Below are 16987 nucleotides of genomic sequence, written 5' to 3' on the forward strand. Positions count from 1 at the left end.
CATTAATAAATCAGAATTTTTGTGCAGTTGCTCCCAAAACATCCCTCAAGTCAAATTTGACACATTTGTATGTGATAACCCGATCCCATTTAGAAGAGCCCCAGTTTACTGTGGTTCTGTTTAGATTTTTTCTATCAGTTATTTTTCACACACACTCACACACAGTGACACACATAAAACACACATACACGCAGACATGAGACTCCAGCAGTACAATGAGTATCCTTTTCTGGGTTGACATCATTCCCCTCATCAGTGTTTCATTTCATCCTTCTACTTCCTTGATTAAAAGGGATAAAGCCATGCCCTCAGCCATATTCATTACAATGAAACACACACACACTCATCCATGTCGCTGTGGCCTCGGCTATACTCATTACAATGAAACACACATAGACAAACAAACATCTAATCAAACACCAGCCTGTAATCCTGTTGTTTTCAATGGGCACCACAGCTACGGTGTGTGGAAACACACACACACACACACACACACAGTTAAACAATCACTCTTCAGGACAAAGGTCAGCCCTGTCTCCACCCAGTTGAAGGCAAATGTCGCCACTGTTTATGTGGATGTTCAATCAATGTTGATGGTAAATGTATTAAACCTTAGTGTGTGCTATATTGACTAAGTAGAGTTTTCCTGCTCGCACAGTTGTGCAAGCAGTGCCTACATGTACCAGGATGCATTGTGTTTGAGCGTCTGACACCCACGCATCAAACTGCTCTGCTCTCTCTGCCTTATGCTGTGCTCACACCACGACCACACACAGCCAACTACATTGATGACAAGTCGACATTGAAGTGTTGAGGGCTCGTTAGGCCTGTGCACCACATTCAGTTACAGTTATCTTCTATAGCTAGTAATGATGATTTAGTAGCCATGCACAGAAGTAAAAATCTATGTTGGTGAATACAATAAATAAAGTCAGCTGCCACAGGCAGGTTGCTGAAACTACTTCACACAACCCTCACACAACTGCTAACGTCATGCCAAATCATTTAACGCTAAGAAAATGTTCTGCACTCAGCCATCTGATCCAATACATGCAAGTTGTTACTCAGCCTGCAAAGCACGATGGACAGAGGACATTTTGCTTCGTCACAGTAGGAAAAGCACAGGTGAAGATAATCAAATGAATGACGGCTGAATTCCATTTGGCTGCTTTAGTTTCAGGTCGTTGGCCTTGTGCAGGCTGGCTCACTGTCACAGCTTACTGGGACAGAGCCACCACTAATGCTATTAACAACACCTGTGCTTTTCCTACTGGGACAAGTTCAAATGTGTGCTGTGAAAGAGGCCCATTCCAGATCTGTGGCTCTGAGCCATATGGGAGACCTCTGGTTTTAGGTTATTTTATTTTATCTAATGTCTCTTCAGTGGCAGCAAACACAAAGCACAGCCTCTCAGTGACTGTTACACAATCTCAAAGATCAGTTTTGTCTTCTTTGGCAGCATCTGTGGCAATAAGTGATAATTACAGGTGTGTTTTTGAACCTCACTTTAACAGAGACTCTAACTGTGACAGTTTTGATGTCAAATTTATTTCTTTTTCTTTTGATTTGCACTTGTTTATGAAGTTTGATGTCCTGTCTGTTCTGTCGTTCGGTCATTAATCCTCACATCTCTGGCAGAGGACAATGTGGGATGTACTAACTAAACTAAATTCATCAACGCCAGTATTTTTTATTTTATTTAGATACATTTGATGAGCAATTATTCAGATAGATACTTTTTGGTGTATTTTTGCCCATCTCTGCTAGTGTGAACACAGCATTAGCAGCTGGTATCGGCGCCAGACAGCTCAAAGCACAGGCATAGATAAGAGCTAGCATACAGAGCCAAAGGCTTGTAATGACCGTGTAATAAAGTAGCTGCTAGTGATTAACAAACATTCAAACATATGAATGTGAGTCACTATAACAGTCTCTACTCAACAACACCAGACACCAAAATACACAGAAAGTGTAGCAGAATGCAACAACACAGCTCTCACTTCCATCTTCCAAACTGGTCATTTAAACAGTCATATAATCCTCACAACTGTGTTTGGAGGCACATGCACTGTTTACAGGAATGACTCATTTCTGTTGGCATCAGAAATCTCCGCTGTGCAGCCACGTCCCCTGTCACGGCCTGTATAGCTGTGTACTCTGGCTCGAGTAAATACAGCTGAATATCCGCTTCAGCCCTGCAAAATGTATTCTGGATACCATTTTCGCTGTTGGGAACATAACTAGTTTGCAGTACAAGCCACAAATTGAAGATTTCTCTGTTTGCTTGTTTTCTGCAACCTCAGTTCCAGCCCGTCGTTAATCTGAGTCAGGGTGGTGTGAGGCGCACTCTGCAGTCGGCCATTTGTTGCTGCAAGTTTGTTTGTTGGTCAGCCTCACACCATCCATTTTATTTTTCACCGGAGCACAAATATACACTCCAGCAGCTGTTCAAGTACAAGCACTCCTGGTTGGGATCACTGGAGTTAGATATACGTAGATCAAGCTGTTCTTTTTACAAAGGTGTTTCATTTAGTGCATATCATCAGGGAAAGTTTACAATTCTGCCTCCCGTTCTGCTATGAAAGCGTTTATTCTCAGAAATGTACATTTTCCCAGATTACAGTGAAAGCTGAGTTCACACAGTTAACCAGATAATTATTCATGAACTGGTTTCATTCTTTGGATTAGAATTGAAAAAAAAAAGAAACGCTAACCCTTAGCTAATCTAACTGCAGGATTACATGGCAGTATATCAAAGAACTGTTTCTTTCAGGATTTGGACCCAAACGCTGTGAGAAAAGCCTGGTATGTGGGACTAGGAGAGTCAGGCTTTTATTGTTCTAAACAAGCCTTAACAGTTATGAATTATGACGACTGCATTATCTTGCGTAGTATGGACAACCTGGAATGATCTTTTCTTTGCAAAACCTCCTTTTATGTGGCACTTAGCTGATGATTACAACATGAGCGCCTCTTGTTTTTAAGAGCACACTTTGTTGGAGTGCAGAGTGCTTTCACAGTGGAGACGCAGCATGTGAGACTATTATCATGTGACTACTCATTAGCAGTATATGCTGCCCTAATTACTGAGCATATAATGGACCGTTCATGTTCATACATCTGAGGAGAGTATGCATATAGTTATTTTGTCTAATTGTATGTCTTTGTCCGTGTGTGTGTGTGTGTGTGCGTGTGTGTGTGTGTGTGTGCGTTCGACTTCCCCAAGGTCTGCGTAGTGGCGCTCCATCTGTGGCACTCAGGGGATTAAAGCCAATCTGTCTGTCTGCCGCTCAAAGTGCTGACCGTCAGACCAGCACCAGATTAACACAGTGCTGGGATTGGTGGGGGTGGGGTGGGGTGGGGGGGTGCAGCCAGGGTGAGGAGAGATGGGGTGTGGGTGGAAGAGAGAGGTGGATGGATGATGAAGGAGACAGAGAGATGTGTGTGTGTGTGTGTGTTGGGGGAAGGCGGAGTGGGTAGGGGCAGGTTGAGAGGTCGACCCCAGATTAGTACACAACTGGTACAGTGTGTGTGTGTGTGTGTGTTTGTGTGTGTTTGTGTGTGGTGGTGGGGGGGGCGGGTAAGAAGGTTGAGGACAGATGCACTGAATATGGTGAGTGGATGAATGGGGGTCATAGTTTTCATGTGCTTGTCAGAGATGAACCAGACGAGAATGAGTGCAGATAGAGACCCAGGTAGACTTTTAAGCCTGTTTCTAAGAGCCAGACGCACTTTAACCTGGAAATGTTCACGCAGCTTCGCCCACTGACGTCACAGGAGCTACAGACCATGTTCCATGTCAGACACATGGTTCAGTATGAACATGAATATAAATAAATACTCCCCAGGGGCAGACATCTGTATTACAAAGACTTCAGTATGCTTCAAACAAACAAGGTCTTACTGTCCAACCACATCTACGTGTGTGCTGTTAATACTGTTTCCAAATGGCCACTCAGAGGCGTGGTACGTAGAGGGAGGATGGACGGGATGGATCACACAAATGTCACACAAGCTTGGATGACTTAACCACCTTCACATATCTGGTAATTACAGCATTAAGTGGTCATGATTCTTAGACTGTCTGTTTTGAAAAGTTACAACAATGGTTCATCTCAAGGCTTGCTTGAAATGGGCTAGTTCAAAACAAATAAAGCTTATAGTTTAGGGCTGGCTCAGGCCTTGGACCAGCCCCTAGTTATGCTGTTATAGGCTTAGACTGCAGGAGGGCTCCCCATGATGCACTGGGCTCTCCTCTCTCCTCCTCTTCCTCTCCATCCTGATGCTTCATGTCTCTTTAATGTCTGTTACTAACTTGGTATCTTCCCCGGAGCCTTTCTGTGCTTCTCTCATCTCTCAGGTTCCTGTGGATCATAGCGGTCCCCCTGGCTGTGGTCCTCCGGCTCCCATGGATCACTGCTGCGGATCGTAACCTTTTACTATAATTAGTCATGTTATTGTTGTTCATATATTCATAATTTTCACATCATTCACTGTTGTCATATTGCTAGTTTTTATTCATATTCCTATGATCAATAATAAAGTTACTGTTGTTATTATGGTTGTCGCTTGCTTGCACCCCTTTGCTTGATTGTTTGTACAAGGTGTCGTCTAAACACATCTGAAGGCAGAGGTGTTTGCACTAAATGGCCTAGATTGCTACACTCAAAGTGGGGCAAAAAGCCTGCCGTCATAAGCTGCAGTTACATGGACAATATTTCTTCAGTCCCATTGAAAATCATTCTGATTTGAAATTCCAACTAAATTCTTTACTTTGACACTAAATAAGGTGTTCCAATAAGGTGTGCATTTACACAACGTGAGGTATTTAATCTGAAACGTTTGTGACATTTGCAGAATGTGAAGTATCTCATCTTCCAGACATGTAATAGAAGAAGAGGACATGACCGTTACCCCCACGTGAGGCAAACATGCACAGAAAGAATCAATTTATTCCAACCAGAGAGAAACAATCAGAATAAGTATTTCCTGGGTTAGTAGGTGTTAATATTTTCCAATTGAACGAATTATCAAAGGTTTACACTGCCCCTCTCAACTTGGCTAAAAATGACCGATTAGTGCGTTATATATGATATATATGTAATACATCATACAAATAAGGATTTAACGGCACACACTGTCCTACAGTCTCTCCTTGCCGACATTCATGGTGCTACACAGCAAGTGACAAAGTTGTGTGAAGAATGAAAAGAAGATCAAAACCTGTCTTACTTTCCCACCTCCAAACACCTGGCCAATCATAGCAGGAGGTGGGTGTGATTGTTGGATTTGGCCACCCTCAACTCTGATATCGGAAGAGTCAGGAGAGGGCAGGAACGTTGTTTTTAGATCCGACAAGCACTTTGTTTGAAGCACACTGACGCCTTAAAGCTGTGCGCTGCCTTTTGCTGATGTGCCACCTGCTGTTAACACAGTGTGCAGTGAATTCATCAGAGGAGTTATTGTGCCGCTGGGAACATCCCAGAGAGAATGAATCTAATGGGGCATGTTGACAGGAGATAAAACCAGGAACACCAACACAAAGTCAGCGTAGACATCCTGGAAGTGACACCTTCATTATGTTATGGTTCCACTAATAAAAAGCAAAAGAATTGTGGAGGCAACATCAGTAACATCTGAGATTAGGACAGTTTTCCCTCACCTGATATGGCATGGGGTGTTCTTTGTGTGTGTGGTGGGGGTTGCAGTCATTGTGGAGGGTTGGGGGGGTGAGCGGGTTCAGACTAGATGAGCACACCACTGAGATTAATGTAGTGCACTAGTGCACAAAGGGATATGGGGAGCGGGGGGGCTGGGGAACCCGAGGGTGGGGGGTGTTGGTGGGATGGAGGAAGTCCCAGGGATTAACTATGTTCAGCTATTAGCACAACCTGCTAGTCAACTAGCAACACAGCAGGGTTTCAGTGGAGGGGAGGTGTAACCATACAGTTTATCTGTAGTCAGAGGACCTCGACCACATGCTAAAAGTTACTAAAGGTGTGGGCTCAGCACAACAAGAGACAGACTCACATTGTGCAGTGATTTAATTCTGTGTTAACCTTAATAAATGATCGCCCATGGTCTGTAGGGCAGTTTGTAGGGTGTTTTTGCCCTTAGACAGCCTACCATATATACTCTGCCTTGTTCACTCCTCTTTGGAAGACTTTGCAGACTTCTCTGTACTCTGTTTTGTTTATCTCTTCTTGCAAGAATAAAGGAACGACAAAGAACTCCTCGCAGCAAACTCTTTATTTGCAGAAATTTCCACGACAAACTTGGTGTCAGAAGTGATATGTCTCAACTGATCGCCTGAGCCGACGAAGGATGGTGACTGATCATCCTGGATGAAATCCTCCAGCCTCCAACCTCCACATAAGAGACGAAGGGGGGCCTCCATAGTCAACTCTGGCCATCAGTGCTGACATCCTACGAACTCAAAATTCAAAATTGAAATCGGTAAAGTAAAAATTTCAATTATAATAATTTAGGGATAAAACGCCAGAACTGTCAAGTCCTCAATTTCCTCAAGACTGATAACTGGGAAAAATATAATAGCCTTTTGTTGGTATTGTGCCGTAAACAAAACCAAAGTTTTCTGTTAACTTGTACTATAAACTAAGTTAACCATTGTGAAGACGTTCACAATGTATAAGTACAGTGTGCTTTCCCTGGTGAAGTGGAGCCAGACTCGTCATCTGGGGGAGCTTCAGGCCACTCCATGTCCACCCGACAAAAAATCAAACAACGCCAACGACATGATTCAGACAATATTGATTTTCCCGATTCTACACACCCAGGTGTCCTCCAAAACACGATGGTGACGGTGCCAGGACCGGACGGTCCTATTGTGGTTATTGTGGTCTATAGACCATGGACTAACAAAGACATAGAAGAAGCCTCTGAACACCTCCCTCTCATAAACACCAATGGCGCAGCTTTCGTGACTCAATTCAATGAATTCTGCCACCAGTTCCAGCCCACGATGCCCAAAATAAAGCGCTTTCTGGGTAAAAAAGCCTCTGCCACAGATTTTGCCAAAGTTGTCGCCAAATGCAGTGGTCAGGAACGCCTTAAACACCTTGATTGGGAACAAGCAGACAACGCCGTCTACAAACATGCCCTGAACACACTGGCAGACGCCATCACTGCGGCCTCTCCTGTCAAAATCGACCTGTGTCAGATCACGGCATGCAGGCAGAAGCCCTTTGAGACCGTGTGTGACTACTACACCCGCCTGCTAGCCACATTCAACACGCACAGTGGCATTGAACAGCCTGCCAACAGAGGAGAAGTTCGAGGCCTTCACCCTGAGATATCCACAGCTGTGAAAAATAACTGTGTATGTTACACCGAAGCAAGGCTGGAAGAGATTCGCAGATATGCCATTCACGCCGAACAACGGCTGGCGGAGAAGACACAGAAACAAGAAAAAAAACCTAAGTCTGATAAAGAAAAAGCCATGCTAACTAACAAAATACAGCACAACCTGCAGGACACCAAGGTCCAACAGTGACAGCCACAGCCCTGGAAACCTTCCCAGAGCCGGTTCAACAGAGGACGAGGCCGAAGGCGCCCCCTGATCCAGCCTCCTACAATTATCACCAGCAGCAGCAGCCACCCCATGCATCAGACTGAGATACAGGTGCCAGTGGGAGAGGGAGGAGTTCCAGGGTCAGACAAGCCACGGAGACAGGTCGTGAATACACACACACACATCAAGGATCAAGGCCATGCACACACACACACACACTCATGGGTCCTGCAGACACACACTCACCTCCTGAGTCAGACCAAGGAGTGCAAGCCACGGAGATAAGACACACACACACACACACACTTGCACAGCTTTGCAATGAAGAACTTGCTTTTGCTATACAACGCATTATGATAATGAAACTTGTCAGAAAATGCCAATGTATACCATAACCATTTCTGGACATGATGTTGATGCCGATGCTCTTCCTATTTCTCCAAAACTGAGTAGCAGATTCACATATTCAATTAGTGCATCTGGTTAAAGAACGCCTGACTACGCCAGTCTCCTGCTCTGAGGAACACGGTGACACAGTGAAGCATTCATTTCTGCTCTCTTCCTATTTGTCCAGTGAATTCATTGGCAAGGGACCTCATGTGTGTACTGGGTATTTCCCTGATATCCACCCCCACTGGATTGTTGGTAACGAAAAATTTGCACCTACACACCAAAATGCATGTTAAATCTTCTGCACTGCATGTCTATGAGTGGAAGGCTACCTGCCCCACCCAGCAAGATATGTTTTTGGAAACTGTCAAAGCTCTCATGTCACCCAATTCTGACCCATTGGATTTCATGACAACAGGAAACCTGCATTGTACCTCTCATGTCTTCCCAGAATCAGACTATGAGAAGGTCTGATTTCCACCACAAGCAGAAACACTGTCACTGAGCCACCTGTTCTGGTCTCCACAACAGGGATTTTCTACCATCTCTGTGTCTTTAACCACTGAACAGCAGCTCCTTTTCTCAGTTCCTCACTCTGTTCCCCACATCTCACTCACAAAGCCACACTCAGCTGAGTGGCGAGATGCGGGTCCCTTCACAAAGGCATGTATGGAAGCATGTGACTGGCAGTTAGTTGACTCTCACATGTTTTCACCATCCCTTCAGACTTCAAAATGCCCTACCAGTCATCTTTGACCTCTGTTCGTCCTGTTGTGTTGGTCCCACAGCCCTCTAATCAGGTTTCTATGGGCACCTACCTGTCAGTGGCGGAAGCAGCTGAGATTCCTGCATTGTGTGAGGTTCCTGAAAAACTCTGGGCTAAAGGTAAATATGATGTTGGCCTCATTAAAGATTGTGAGTCTATTCATATTACCCCTAAACCCTGTCAATCACAGTATCCTCTGCGACAGGACGCCATTGATGGCATAAGGCCTGTATTCAATTCCCTGTTGCTGGCAGGTGTCATTGTTCCATGTGACACGTTACCAGTTAAGAAACGTCCCTGTTAAGAAAATTAACCCTCCAGGCAGTAAACTCTGCTGTTCACCTGTGTGTACCAAATGTTCCTAATCCATATACTATTCTTTCACAGGTTCCACCTCAGTCTAAATGGTTCTCCGTTGTTGATCTTTCCAAAGCCTTTTTCAGTGTCCCTGTACTTCCAGACAGCCAGTACTGGTTTACCTTCTCATTTGAAGGACGAACCTACACATTCACGCGTCTCTGTCAGGGTTACTGTGAGTCTCCAACAATTTACAACACAGCTCTCGGGGACAGCTTAGCTGACCTGCATTTAACATCTGGCTCCGCCCTCCTTAGGTACGCCGACGACATTCTCATGTGCTCTCCAACACCTGAGCAATGTGAGCGTGACACTTACATTGCTGAAACATCTAGCAGACAAAGGTCACAAAGCTAGTCTGTCTAAACTCCAATTTGTAAAACAGGAAGTGACGTTCCTAGGGCACATTATCTCTCCGCAGGGCAAATCTGTCTCTCCAAAGAGAACTGAGGCCATTCACAGGCTTCCAAAACCACAAACTAAGAAACAAACTTCCTGGGAATGTGCGGCAGTAGGAGCTCACTCTAGGCCTCTCCAATGCGCATCTCCTCTAACTTGGACTGACGAAGCCGACCAGGCATTTGAAGACATGAAGCTGGCGCTCATGAGTCCCCCTACTCTGGGGTTACCTGACCCGACTCAACCTATTGTGCAGACTGTGGGCGAACAACATGAGGGGGGTGCATGATCTCTGTTCTTTTACAGGACCATGGAGAGAAACTGCGCCCTGTGGCGTATTTCTCTGCAAAACTTGACCCTGTGGCTGCAGCTCTTCCTCAGTGTCTTCGTGCTGTCGCAGAAGAAAAGGCTTTGCTGGCATCACAGGATATTGTGTACTATGCTCCTCTCACCCTGTCTGTTTCTCACTTTGTGTCTAAACTCCTTCTCGAGCAGAAGACGTCACACCTCTCTGCTGCTCGATGGCTGTGTTATCACTCTCCTTGAAATGCCTAATATCACTGTAAAAAGGTGTGTCTCTCTCAACCCAGTCACTCTCCTCCCTCTTCCAGATGATGGTGAGCCACATGACTGCGTGGCTGCAGTCCAACAGCTCTGTACCCCCCCGTACAGATCTCTCCGCTCAACCCCTCACTAATCCAGATTTGGTTCTTTTTGTAGATGGCTCTGCCTCCCGGGATCCCATTACAGAAGGAAATTGTGTGGGTTTTGCTGTGTGCTCTCAGACTGACACTTTTGTTGCAGATTCTCTCCCTTCTCATTTCTCAGCTCAGAAAGCTGAACTTATAGCGCTCACTGAGGCCTGTAAGCTCACAGAAGGAAAATCTGTCACTATCTACACTGATTCTAGGTATGCCTTTGGGGTTGTTCATGATTTTGGCACCCTCTGGAAACAAAGGGACTTCATCACCTCCATCACACCCATTTCCAACGCCCAACAAGTGTCTAATCTTCTCACTGCCATTCTGTTGCCTTCCTCCATTGCTGTCTGTAAATGTGCTGCTCACACCAACAGCTCGGACCCCATTTCAGCAGGAAATGCTCGCACAGACGCAGCTGCTAAGGTTGCTGCAAAGAAGGGTGGAGGTTCCCCCTCCCCCTCGCCTTTTGACACTTTTGTTTCACTCCCCCTGGACTCTGAAGATCCACTCCTCTCCATGCAGCAGTTTGCCACTACAGAGGAAAAGTCATTGTGGCGGAAATGTGATGCTTATGTCTCTCCGACAGGTGCATGGTTAGGCCCTAACCACAAGCCATGCCTGCCTAAACACTTCTTTCCACGTTACGCTCGTTTGACACATGGTTCTGACCACGTCTTTGCCAAGCCAAGGCTTTGCTGAAAGAAATCATTCCACGATGGGGTATTCCAAAACGCCTCAGCAGCGACAACAGCTCTCACCTCGTTAATGATGTTGTGAGTGCAGTTGGCGCATTTTTAGGCATTGACCTCAAACACCACTGTGCTTATCATCCAGCTAGTGGCGGTGCTGTTGAACGAGAAAATGGCACCATAAAACTGAAATTGGCAAAATGCTGCGCTGAAACAGGCTTAACCTGGCCTCAAGCCCTTCACATGAGGACCAGACGACGTGCACACACTAATCTCAGTCCATTTGATATTCTATTTGGCAGACCTGCTAATATGGGCATAGACCCTCCCTCGAACCGCTTCCACCCACATCTCTCTGTGACGATGCTATGTTACAATATTGCAAAACCGTGTCTGCTCTTCTCTCACAAGTCTCACGACAGGTGAAGGCGGCCCTCCCTCAGCCTGCTGATCACACCCTGCATCACTTCAAACCTGGAGACTGGGTGATCAGAAAGGTGCCACCATCTGGTGGGCTCTGATTGATCATCAGAGTACGCTGAACGCTGCCACTGCGCACCGGTGAGTGACATACAAACATATACACACAGTTCCTGGGATAACACACCTCACGAGTGCCTTTACGGTGCCAACGCTGGACGACAAATGGAGCGACGACCACCATGGCATCCTTTCAGACATCCTGGGTTCTGTGGGCTGAGAGGCACAACACATTGTCTTTTCCTAGCATCCTTTGTCATTGTGTTTCATATATTTTGGGCTGAAAGGCTGAGAATGAACCAGATTAAATACAATGGTACTCATGTCCAACCTGCTAACAGAACACCTGCCATATATACTCTGCCTTGTTCACTCCTCTTTGGAAGACTTTGCAGACTACTCTGTACTCTGTTTTGTTTATCCCCTCTTGCAAGAATAAAGAAACGTTAAAGAACTCCTCACAGCAAACTCTGTATTTGCAGAAGTTTCCACAACAGGCCCCACTCAGATAGACACATAGTGTGTTAGTGTGTGTGTGTGTGTGTGTGTGTGGTGGAGGGTCTAGGTGTTGTATATTCTTCAATGATTGTGTTACCACAAAGTAGATGTGAAACAACATGTGTTAGTATTCCAGCACAGAAACACAGCTGACACTGCACAGAGAGTGTGAGGTGTGGATGTTCGTCTGAGCCATGCAGCTCAGTGTTGCTCTGGGGCATGTGACATCATACTGTATGTGACATCATACTGTATGTGACATCATACTGTGTGTCGACAGAGCTGTGACCTCACTGATGACATGTCCAGTGTGGGGACAGAAGGTTGTAAATAGGATCCACGGTGAGCTTCCAGCTTCAGATCTCCTCTCACAGAGGAGAAAGCTGGACGGCTCTGAGGTTCTGAGCTTGCCGGTCTGAGCTTCTGCTCCGGGCTGATCAGATCAGCTGCTCCTGCAGAGAGACCCAGTGTGCTGCTGCATCTTCAGCACTGGTTTCTGGGCACTGCTGCACCAGCAGATGACCTCTAGTCAGGCAGAGCACAGACTCAGACTGCTCCCTTCCAGCTGGAGGACAGCTGCTTCGGCAGAGGCCAAGTCTCTTTCTTTCTCTTTCTGCTCTGTGGGCAGAGGTCTTGGGTGGGGTTAGGTTAGGTTAGGGGGGTGGGATTAGGGTTAGGTTAGGTTAAGGGGATGGGATTAGGGTTAGGTTGGGTTAGGTTAGGTTAGGTTAGGTTAGGGTTAGGTTAGGTATTTACAGATCAAATGTTGTATATAAGTCAGGTTTTATAAAGCAGATGGATTATAGGCCTACTGACCAGGTTGACTGATGTGTACAAAAAGTAGACAAATAATCCCATTATACAGTCACATATAATGAAACAGTCAACAGACAAAACCGAGCTGTATTTCTCAGGTCCCACTGGCTCTTCATGACATCAGGTGATACATTTTGCTGTGATTCTCTCACCAAGTAATTATGGGAATTCCTCAATGCTTGTTATGTTTTCAAATTCAGGGTGTCATGAGTTTTTGGTTGACTGTGAAATTTGAGTGCTCTTTTTTGCATTTTGTTGGCCGACTTCTGCTTGACCATTTGTCATATTAATGATTTAATTCTGATGCTCATATTTCACTGTCATTGAGACTTATCGGTGCTAATGCAGACTGGAACATTTTAGCCTGATTTCAATTGGAATGTCAGGTTTAATATTTTCTCTAACTGCATAGAAAGATCTCCTCACTTTGTGTCTCAGATCTTTCACAGCCAGGTTGGAGATGCCTGTAGAGCTTATTTTGAGGCCGAGGTATGCAAAGTTTTTTGTTTGTTGTAATTCATTGGTGCTCTGACATCGGGGCCACTTCTTGAATATCATAATTGAAGGTTTGGGTCAACTCTCTCTCAGTCACTGTGCTGTGCTGATCCTCTACAGCTCCCCCTGATGACCAGTTATGACATTACACAACACACACACACACTGCCAGCAAAACACACGTGGAGGCAAAACACATTTCAACATGCACTAAATTCCTGGTTATGCTTTTCTCCATTTTCCCCTGATTTTTCATTAGGATGGTACTTTTCAACACATGTGTCTTTAGTGTAGCTTTGGCACTGAAACAAAAAAGCCCTTGGAAAGGTGTGTGTCTAACAAAGATCTTAATACAGGAACTCAAAATATATTTCAGCTGTAAGAAAGGAAGACATGAACAATATGTGGGAACATTATGTGAATTCATACATTGTGCATTTATTTTTTTCAACTTTTTTATGAAACATCCATTTACCACCAGGTGTTTTTGAATACTATGTGCTCCCTATGATATACTGTCTTATCTCATATACCTATAGTAGTTACAGTCGCTCATATTTGTTAGAAAATAATCATTAAAAAACTGGTCGAATTTTTTTCTGTTTTAGTTTCATATGATGTAGGTCTACATCAAGTTTCACAATTTTAAACCAACCATATAGCCACCATGTCGTAAGACCCCTTTTATTTTAATCTATTGAGTGAGATCTGTATATTATGTGAGATATGAAGCAGGCCTGTGGTTTGGGGCACAGAGAACTGTAATTGTTCCCCAACAACAGGTACTGAAATGCACACATACAGTCCTGTGATGGTAAATGTTGTTGTAAGTGTGAAGCTGGTGTCCGTCACAAACAGACTGGTGGTGTGTTTGTTGTTGGCAGGACGCAGACAAACTGGCATGTAAACAGCCCCTGAGTCACAGAGATGAAACAAACATGTTGACTTGTTGTTTCCAGAAGAGGTGTGTGTGTGTGTGTGTGTGTGTGTGAGTGCATCAGTGTGTGTCTGACTAATATTTTGTAACTTAATGGAGGCCCCTCCTGACCCACCCCCCCACCCCATCAGTTTGTGATTGGTCTGTGGCTCCAGCATCGGGGATTAGACCATGTTTCCCCACTTTACATCCCCTGTTCCCCTCTCTCTCTCTCTCTCTCTCTCTCTCTCTCTTTTCTATTTCTCTCTTTCTCCCTACATCACATGATCCGTTACATCACGGGATTGAGGTCAGTGCTGGATTAGGGCGAGCGAGCAAGGCAACGCTGGAATTACTGAAAGTGAGGGAGGGGAGGAGAGGTGGGGGTGGGGTGGTGTTCAGATGGCCCACAGATGAAGAGAGGAGGAGAAAGAGAGAGAGAAGAAAAGAGAGATGGGAGATAGCAAGAAATTGAGACAAAGACAGAGGAGTACAGGGAGGCAGAGGGGGGTGAAGATATGCGGGGGTTTATGCTAAAAGGGGGATTGAACAATACAAAGGTCTGGGTGTCATGTGTGAGGCTCTAAATGCAGGAGAGTGGTTAGGGTCAGCAGTACAGCAGAGCTCTGTAAGAATAAAACATCTGTAAAATCAGTTTGCCGAAAAGATTTATTACGTGGGGGCGGTGATGGGGGCAAAGCTCAAAGGCTCAGGCAGGAAGTGACAGACTGTATCTGCCTGTCATCAACCGCTGAGAGGAGAAAAGTATTACGGCAAAGTGCTCAGCACTGAGTTTATGCTTAAGTATAAAATTAGAAAGTACCTACATACATGCAATCGCCTGTAGGTTTTATTGAGTCATTATTGTTTAGTGGCAAAAACAAAAAGAAAAGAAAAGCCTGCCAGCGTTCATGCATGCTTTGGATAAACTTGTATAAATGTGGATTATTGTCATACTCAAGAAAACATGTTTTTGGACTAAGACTACTACTACAACTACTGATGTTTGGTTGCTGACATAGCAACATAAACATGAACACAATTTATGGGCCAGTGTTATCAGATGTGGACGAAGTACTCAGATCTTGTACTGAAGGAAAAGTATACCACAGTGTAAACATACTCTGTCACAGGTACAGGCCTGCATTCAAAGCATATTCAAAGTGCAAAAAGTAAAAGGACTTGGAGCAAAATGTCCATTTGTCAGAGTAATGTATATGATGTTTTTGATGACGATGCTGGGTGGCTTATGAATATCCTCCTGTGGTTAAATGAAGTTTGATCTTAATCCATAATAATACATCATCAGTTCCAGGTCCAGCAGGTCTTCTCTGCATGAGACGAACACATGTGATGATCTGGCATCAGCTTTGTGTTTTCTTTTGAGTCAATTTAACAGTATTCTGGCACGAGTGAGTCCTGGATGGTAACGGTAATATGCTATCCACAACAGAGAAAAGAAAAGTCACATCTCAGTGTTTTTGTCCTGGGGATCCTAAAGTGACCCTGTGCTCCACGGCAAAGATCAAGGTGAACCCGTGAGAGCCAGACTACAGATTAGACGACATCACACTGGCATGAAACTGGAGCCTTGTGGCCTGAGTGGACTTGGGGTTCCTCCAGCCGGGGTCATGCAGAGACACTCAGCGTGGCCGTGACGTTGCTCTTTTCACCTTTTGGTTTGCTGTGAGAGTGGAAACAAACGGAGCAGTGAGAGAGCAGCATCTTTATTCCCCTGCACAAGTCGCACACACGGATGTTTGCAGGGCTTCATTTGTGTTATGTCAGCTTTTTTCTATTTCTATTTGCAAGAAGTTTAATTAACGATTCTTTATGTCCCATGATGCACTGGGCTTGCGAGAGCATCTGTCACCGGGGGAACATTGGAACCAATTTGTCATCTGGAGAGGGAGAAGACTTTAATCCTGACGATGAAGAGAGAAATGTTCAGAGAAAGATGGACATGTGAGTAGAGAGACAGGGGAAGTGGGATGATGAGGAGAGAGTGACAGCACAGAGAAGAAGAAGGAGAGGAGGAAGAGGAGGAAGAGGAGGAGGAAGAGGGAGTCAGTAATCCTGTCTAATTCACTTAGTGTTGCGCTGAGGGAGCAGGACACTAAGAGGATTTGGAACATTCTCTAAATTAGATCAGCAAGAATAACAAACTGCAAGGAGAGGTTGAGTGGAGGGAACGAGGGGGCACACTGGGAGAGGTGGCCTGGAGGAAGGAGCAGACAAGGGAAGGGGGCATGACGGAAGGAAACGTGTGAAGTGCAGGTGGAAATCAGAAGGATGCTGGCACAGAGGAGATGGGCTACATGCAACAAGAAAGCTGTGGAGGAAAAAGAAAACAGAGTAGAAAACAGAGTTACTTTGACAGGAAAGCACACACTGCCCTCTCATCCTTACATGTAAGGTGTTAACAGTTGGTGCCCGTCAGCAAGACATCCGTCCCAAAGGCGTTCAAAGCCTCCCTGAAAACTCATAAAAACTTTTTTTAAAAAGATAAAAGCAGGAAAAACTCCACATCAGAGAAGTGATCGAAGACATCAGCATGAGAAAAGATGCACTCATAATCCAGACAAGTGTTTTAGTCCAACATATCATTAATCTGAGGCTCTAAACTGTGACTTTTACTGTTAGTGATATTAACTAGGTGTTAAGTTGTAATCTGCAGTAAAGCCCTTAACAGAAGTGTATGCTGAGGTCGACAGTGGCCAGTTGATCCATTCATACTGTAACACTGATCCTGTTACCACCACTGGCTGCAGATCACTCACACCTACTTACACTGCAGTATTTAGCAGCATCACTGCACAATCACATCTTATTTAATGACTTAAGCAAATTAGTCCATTTTTATGTATGATTTTAATCTTTTAATGTTTTTAATTTAGCCTTTATTTAAACAGGGAAGGCCATTGAGAGCATGTTCTCTTTTACAAGGAC

The sequence above is a fragment of the Pempheris klunzingeri genome, chromosome 4 (genome assembly GCF_042242105.1).
Source record: "Pempheris klunzingeri isolate RE-2024b chromosome 4, fPemKlu1.hap1, whole genome shotgun sequence".
NCBI classification, from domain to species: Eukaryota; Metazoa; Chordata; class Actinopteri; order Acropomatiformes; family Pempheridae; genus Pempheris; species Pempheris klunzingeri.